Source organism: Dasypus novemcinctus, chromosome 1 (genome assembly GCF_030445035.2).
Source record: "Dasypus novemcinctus isolate mDasNov1 chromosome 1, mDasNov1.1.hap2, whole genome shotgun sequence".
Lineage (NCBI taxonomy): Eukaryota > Metazoa > Chordata > Mammalia > Cingulata > Dasypodidae > Dasypus > Dasypus novemcinctus.
Window position 1 is genome coordinate 197,278,858 of NC_080673.1, and position 7,966 is coordinate 197,286,823.

A 7,966-nucleotide genomic window follows, 5' to 3' on the forward strand; every position below is an offset into this window, starting at 1 on the left:
TTCATATGCACTCATATATTCTGAAGTTGCCTCAAAATTACTTTGTAGTGTTGCCACATATATGTAAATTTATCAAAAATACAGGTCTCTAAATCAGTCTTCATCCAGAATTGACATTTACACTGTCTCAATATTTATCTTATCCCTTTGGGCTGTAATAGATTTTAATGTTTTGTTTTGTTTTGTTTTTATAAACAACCACAACATGAAATCAAGGTATAATCTCTGTCTATTTGAAAACAGGACACTTCAATTCTAAGGCCCTCTGTTTTAGGCTTCTTATTCTCATTTCTAAGCTATGTCATTGACTTTCAGTGTGTTAAAGCAAAGTTTAAGGAGTGGAAGCAAAGACTTAAAGTTATAGCAGACCAGTGAGAGGACTTTTAAAAATGAGAAATTGAGAAATTTAATAGAGAAAAGCAAATCTTTGAAACAAAGGCAAAGATTGAGATATTACTCATTACAAAATTTGTAAAGAACTAAATTCAAAATTCAAAATCAACTTTGGAAATCCAGGCATAAACCTGTGAATGAATAGTAACATAATGATTCTTTATTCATGATCATTTTAATAGCTAAGTAATTATAAATGTATTTTAAAATACTTTCCACTACATTTTTGCACCTGGTCATTACAATAAGCTTTTGTTGTAGATGCTGTTGTTGTTGCCATGCCATCTTTTTTTCTTTTTCCACATCAGGCGGGTAATGTGCCAACATCGTAACAAGGTTTGAGGGATGCACATCTCACACAAATGTGTGAATACACATTCATCATGCTTATGAACCATAAAAGGATCTGTCATGTCATTTTAAAGAAAAAAAAAGACTTAATGAGTATAATAACTTTCAATGCATACAACTAATTTTCATTCATTTGATCATTCATTTATTCTTCATTCTTCATTTATCAAAAATGTATTGACCATCTACCAGTTTCCAGGCATCATCAATCTAGGTTAGGATACTGTAGCAGTTTGATGTACTTATGAATTCCAAAAATAGATATTAGATTATGTTTGTAATCTGGTCTGTACTTGGCCATGATTAAGTTATGATTAGGGCTTTGATTGGGCCACATCATTAGGGTGTCATTATCTGTGGGGATTCAGATAAAAGGCATGGCAAAAGACATATTTGACCACTTTTACTTTAAAAAAAGAAATAATTTATTGAAATATATCACCCACACACAAACATACATAAGTTTATAGTAATAGTTGTGAACTTATAAAGCAAACATATATAATATCATACAGGACTCTTATAATTCACCTTAACACCAACAACTTATATTGTTGTTAAACCTTTTTAACTAATGATTAAAGAGCATTGTCAAAATATTACTACTAACCAAAATGTTTTCCCCCAACCCTCCGTATCATTATCTTTATATCATTTATATATGAACATACTAAACAATTAAGTGTATACTAAAAGTTGTGAACTTACAAAGCAAACATGCATAACATCATACGGGGTCCCATATATCAACCCTCTACCAACACCTTGCATTGCTGTGAGACATTTGTTACAAATTATGAAAGAATATTGTCAAAATCTTACTATTAATTGTTAGTTCTTATCTTACATTTGGTCTGTTTTTCCCCCAACCCACCCTATTGTTATTTTTTAAATATCTTTTTTATGACAGAAGTTGTAAACTTATAAAACAATCATGCACATGTACAGAATTCCCAAACAACACCCCTTTATCAACATACCACACTGGGGAGGAACATTTGTTACAGATAAGATAATATCATCTGATTGTTACCATGTCCATAGTATACATTTGGCACACATTTTCCATACTGCACCATTACCAATACAGTACATCTTTGGCATAGATGGAAAAATATTATATTATTACTGCTAACCACAGTCTGTAGGGCACTCTAAGTTGTATTTTTCCCATGTGTTCCCAACACCCTGCTATAGAGATGTACATTTGCTCCAGCTCATGAAGGAGACTCTTACATCTGTACCATCAATTACAATTCTCATCTACCTCTTGGTTTACCAAGCTACTCAGTTCCTAGATTACTCTCTACCATTCTGCCAACTGACATTTACATACCTAGACTATCATTTTCAGTCACATTCCCATTTATAAACTAGCTATTACTCACTATTCGTTACCATCCATTCTATGCATTTCCAAACTTTTACAGTAAAGCTAATGAAAACTTCTACATACATTAAACATCAGTAGTCCATCTCAGTCCTTCTCTTATCTACTTTAAGAATCCACCACTTACCATCAGGTCTTGAAGATCTTTTCCTACAATTTCTTCTAGAAATTGTATGGTTCTTGCTTTTATTTTTAGGTTTTTGATCCATTTTGAGTTAATTTTTGGATAAGGTGTGAGATAGGGGTCCTCTTTTCTTCTTTTAGCTATGGATACCCAGTTCTTTCAGTATCATTTTGCTAAACAGAACAGGACTGTTCTGCTTGAGCTGTATGGGTTTGATAGGTTGGTAAAAAATCACTTGAACATATATTGTGAAGGTCTGTTTCTGAACCGTCAATTTGGTTCCATTGGTCTATGTGTATGTCTTTATGCACGTACCATGCTGCTTTTTACCACTATAGCTAGGTAATATGATTTAAAGTCCAGAGATGAGGGTTTGCATTTCCTTTTTATGATGTTTCTGGCTATTCAGTACCCCTTACACATCCAAATAAATTTGATAATTGTGTTTTAAGTTTTTTTTAAATGCTTGTGGAATTTTTATCAAGGTTGCATTGAATCTGTATATCAATTTGAGTAGAATTGACATCTTAATGATAATTAGTCTTCCAATCCATGAACATGGACTGTTCTTCAAATTATTTAGGCCTTTTTTGATTTTTTTTAACATTGGGTTGCAGTTTTCTGAATATAAGTGCTTTACATTGTGGGTTAAATTTATTCTTGACTATTTGGGTTTTATCTGTCATGTTTTATTTTTATCACTCTTTTGACACTTTTAGTTACTTTTATTGATATAATCTTCATTTCTAGACTCTCTTTCAGGCCTCTCTCTCCTGTCTTAACTTTTCAGGTGCTAGCACACCCTTTAGTATTTCCTGAAAATCTTTGTCTTTTGCTTAGAAATTCTTTCAGTTTCTGTTCATCTGGAAATATTCTAATCTTGCCATCATTTTTAAAAGACAGTTTTGCTGGATATAAAATTCTTGGCTGTAAGTTTTTCTCTTTTACTGTCTTAAATATATCAGACCACTCTCTTCTTGCCTCCATGGTTTCTGTTGAGAAATCAGCACTTAATCTTATTGGGTGTCTTTTATATATTATGCATTGCTTTTCTCTTGCTATTCTCAGAATTCTCTCTTTGCCTTTGGCATTTTACATTCTGAAGAGTATGTGTCTCAGAGTTAGTTTATTTGGATTTTTTTGAATGGGAGTATGTTGTGCTTGTTGGGCATGGATGTCTATGTCTTTCAATAGGGTTTGGAAATTTTCTAACATTATTTCTTCAAATATTCCTTCTGACACTTTTCCCTTCTCTTCTCCTTCTGGGATACCCATGACACAAACGTTTGCATATCTCTTGCTGTTATTTAGTTTCCTGAGAACTTGTTCAATTTTTTCCATTCTTTTCTTCATCTGTTCTTTTGTATATTCACTTTCAGAAACCATTTCTTTAAGCTCACCAATCCTTTCTTCTGCCTCCTCAAACCTGCTATTATATGATTCCTGTGTTTTTCTAAGTTCATTTATTGTGCCTTTCATTCCCATAAGATCTCTTTTCCTATGTATGCTTTCACATTCTTTGTGCTCATCCAATGTTTTCTTAATATCCTTAATCTCTTTAGCCATATCATTGAATTTATTAAGGAGATTTGTTTGAACATCTGCGATTAGTTTTCTTAACTCCTTTATGCCATCTGGAGGCTTATCTTGTTCCTTTAACTGGGCCACAGTTTCCTGTTTCTTGGTATGGATTGTAATTTTTTGTTGGTGTCTTGTCATCTGGCTTACTAGAGTATTTAATCTGGGTACACTTTTTCTCTTTAGTTTAGGGCTTCCTGCCCTTTCTCCCTTGCTGGTTGTGCAGTAGGAGCCAAGGATGTAATTGGTGTTATAAGCTGCGGAGGCTCAAGCTGCCCTCATTGTCCCAGGGACCAATGAAACTTCTCTCTTTGCCCGAGGTAGGGACAGAGTCACTGCTGTGTAGAATAATTCAAGTCTTCCAGGCCTAGATTGTAGTTGCCCAGGGAGAATGATGAAGCTTCATATTCCTTTCTCCCCTGCCTGGGGTGGGGATGGAGCTGCAGGTGTGGGCAACACTCTAGGACGTGCACATCCAAGATGACTGCAGTTGACTCAGTAGACTTCTGATGATTCTGTTTGTGCCAGCCAAAGGTACCTACAGGACCTGGATAGGCTGGTGCAGAGCTCACCACCCTCCTCCTTTCCATAGGTGGGACTTAAGCCTAGGCTAAGGCTGCAGGCCAATTGGGTAGAAGAAACCAGTTCCTACCATCACTGTGATTTTTGGTCCTGTCTTCACCTCATGCTGGTGGCAGAATCAAAATGGTGGCCACTGGCCTCTTTCCAACTTGGACAGATTCACATCTCAGCTGTTCCTGTGGTTATTCCTTAGCCATCAGAGTCTACCAATCAGTAGCTGAAATTGGCATCCAACCATCTCCTCTCCTGTTTTTGGGAAATGGAACTTCCAATTCCAGCCACAGAACAACTACTGTGGGTCCTTACTCCTCCAGAGTAAGACAATCACTGGCCTCCATGGCTTGCCTGGTAATTTCCTGGAGAGGCTGGCACAGGGCCCCATAGCCTCCTCCCTGCTGGAGGTAGCACTGGGGCATAGGCTAGAGCTGCAATCTGATCTGGATGGAAAGAAGCTGGTCCCCACCAGCACCATGATTTTCAGTCTGCTCTGCTTCCTCTTGTGCCAGTGTGGAGTTAAGATGGCAGCCACTGGCCCCTTTCTGACTTGGACAGTCTCAAACTTTAGCTTTTCTCAGGATTATACTTTAGCCCACAGAATTTACTCATCAGTAGCTGAAGTTGGTGCCCAACCATCTCTTCCTTCCCCCATTTTGGGAAGTAGAGCTTTCAGTTCCAGTCACAGAACAGCTCCTGAGGTGGCTTATGCCTCTAGTGGAGGATGTGCCCTGGCCTCCATGGTGTGGAGTGCTCTACTTATGAGTCTCCTCTGCAGATGGGCAGTCTCCCCCTTTCTTTCCTTCAAGGGAGTTATAGGATGCCTTCTGGCCTCCTGAAGCCCCCAAACAGGTATTTAAGCTACTACAGATAGCTCTGGGTATTTACTAACTTCCTTGTAGCAGGAGCTGATTAAAGGAGCTCCTTACTTGGCCACCATCTTGCTGGTCATCGTCCAAGTTAACAGCTTTTAATGTTGGAGTTTTGATGTTAGAGTTTAATGTTGAAGTTTTAAGCTGGTGCCCCAGGGAAAGATACAGAGATGTTTGCCTGATAGCCTGGAGCTGACTTGTGGAGAGAGGCAAAGCCTAGAGAACCTCATGATCTACAGCTAACCTTGTGGAGAAAACAGAGAAGCTGAGCTCAGAGGAACCCAGGAGCCTGAATCCTTGCAGACATCAGCACCATCTAAAAATAGATTTTGGTGAGGGAAGTAACTTATGCTTTATGGCCTGGTATCTGTAAACTCCTACACCAAACAAATCCCCTTTATAAAAAACAACCAATTTTTGGTATCAGCCCTCTTTTGGCTGACTGATACAGAATTTGGTACCAGGAGTATGGTAGTGCTTTTGAAATTACTGAAATGCTGGAATGGTTTTATAAATGGGTAAGGGATACTGTTTGGAGGAATTGTGAGATACTTGATGGAAAAGGTCTAGATTGCCTTAAAGAGAATGTTGATAGCAATATGGATGCTAAAGAGACTTTTTATGATGCCTTATAAGTAAATGATGAAACTATTATTGGAAACTGGAGGAAACCTGATCTACATTTTAAAGTTGCAGAGAACATAGCAAGATTTACTCTTGGTCTTTTATGGAAGGCAGAATTTGAAAATGACAAGCCTGGGCATTTAGCTGAAGAAATTTCCAAAAGAAACCCAGAGCATAGGGCTTGGCTTCTGCTTGCAGCTTATAACAAACTGCCAGACAAGAGAGATATGCTGAGGACTGAAATGTCAGGCACAAAGAAAAATAAAAACTAATTCTGGAAATTCCAAGCCTCTGGAAATCAAGCTCCCAGAAGAAAGTGCCCCATGGAGAACTTAAGTAAACTTGGAACTTATAAATCAGGATTGAAGATGCAGTTATCTTGGAAAGACTTGTGGAAAGTCTTACTGTCTGATGGTTTGGACCCCTGCTTTTTGCATGCTAAACCAACAAGGTTTTAGAGAGAGCTGTATAAACAAAACTACTGCCAGCTTGGATTAAAAAGGACATGGAAAAGAGAAATCGAAGGAGAAACAGCTTTGAAAGGAAAACCATGGAAGCCAAGATCGGAATTAGGACGTCACCTTGGGCCAAGATAGGAACCCCACCCATGTGTAGAAAGAGGGTTTTTGATGTTGGAGTTTTAATGTTGGAGTTTTATGCTGAAGTCCTAAGCTGGAGCCCCAGGAAGTAAGCACACAGAGAAAAGAGAAGCAAGCCTGGAAAAAGAGGACCTGAGCCAGGAGAACACCGAAGAATAGAGATAGCTCTTTAGACATGGCAGAAATGCCAGGGAGAGAGACGAAGCCATTCACCTGATAGTTTACAGCTGACCTTGTGGAGAAAACAGAGGAGCTGAGCCCAAAGCAACCCAGGAAACCTGAACCCTCACAGATGATGGCAGTCATAGACTTTGGTGAAGGAAGTAACATATGCTTTATGGCCTGGTATCTGTAAGCTCCTACCCCAAATAAATACCCTTTATAAAATCTAACCAGTTTCTGGTATTTTGCATCAGTACCCATTTGGCTGACTAATTCAGATACATATGAGTACTTTTACTTATTTTGCTTATTTGGAGCAAATGTCTCCAAAATGAGAATATTCACCACAGGCAATGCACAAGATGACTCTTAGAAATGTTTTTAAATTTAAAACTAAGGGGGGAACTGCAATTTTCCTAGTATTTAATATAGAGATTAACACTGGGAATTTTGACTAGCTACCTGACAGTTTTGTTAGGGCTTGAGGTAGATTGAATTACGGGCCTCAATTCTTCACTTGTCTTGCTTCTCTCCTTTCCTGTGACCTCATCCTGGGTAGAGTGTAATCAGACTTCTTAACTATGGACCTGGTAATGTGGCTTTATGTTATGGTATGAGGGTGGATCTACCAGTATGCCAGGTCTGAGGATAGGCCTTGAGAGGCCTGTGTGTTTCCTTTCTCTCTATTGTGTATCTAACTTTGCATTGAGTTTTCTCTGCAGCTGCTTTCTCCTTAAGCCTGGGCCCCAGCATAAGTGTGCACAGGGTAGAGATTCAAGCCAGATTCAGCCAGACTTGTAAGTTGAAGCAGGGCCATCCAGCTTAGCCCAACCTAGATCATCAATCCTCATTTGTTCTTTACTGGTGATAATAAACTACTGTTGCTCTAAGCCACTGAGTTTGTATGTGTTTTGTGGTGCAGTGTTTCAATGGCAATGGCTGAATAGTCATCTTTTAGTCTAACGCATCTGTCCTCTTCCTATCCTTTTACTTCTTCCTGCCTATTATTAAGGAATTACTTACTTGATTGGTGAGTCTAAAAGAAGAAATTGGGTTGTATAGTCAACCCATTTCTTCTTCCATTTTTCTTGGGTGCAAGATGCCTGCAGAAATATGTGATCTCCACTATACCTGAGAAGAACAAATCTCCCTCCTAACTGCCCCCTACACATATGTAGAGAGTCTGTTTGAAGTAAGCACGGTTGTTCTGAAGGGTAAGTCAACTGATTTGAACTTCAGTATGAAAAAGTTCACAGGACTACAAATAAATATATCCTGCCATAACCCACTGAATGTA

General features: G+C 38.3%; 1 non-coding gene across 1 annotated transcript; it reads right to left on the bottom strand.

The window, feature by feature from the left end:
* Positions 1-695: 695 nt before the first annotated feature.
* LOC111759505 (small nucleolar RNA U13) lies at positions 696-799 on the bottom strand. Its single transcript, XR_002793471.1, has one exon. It is a non-coding gene; the product is annotated as a small nucleolar RNA U13 (small nucleolar RNA).
* Positions 800-7,966: the final 7,167 nt, after the last annotated feature.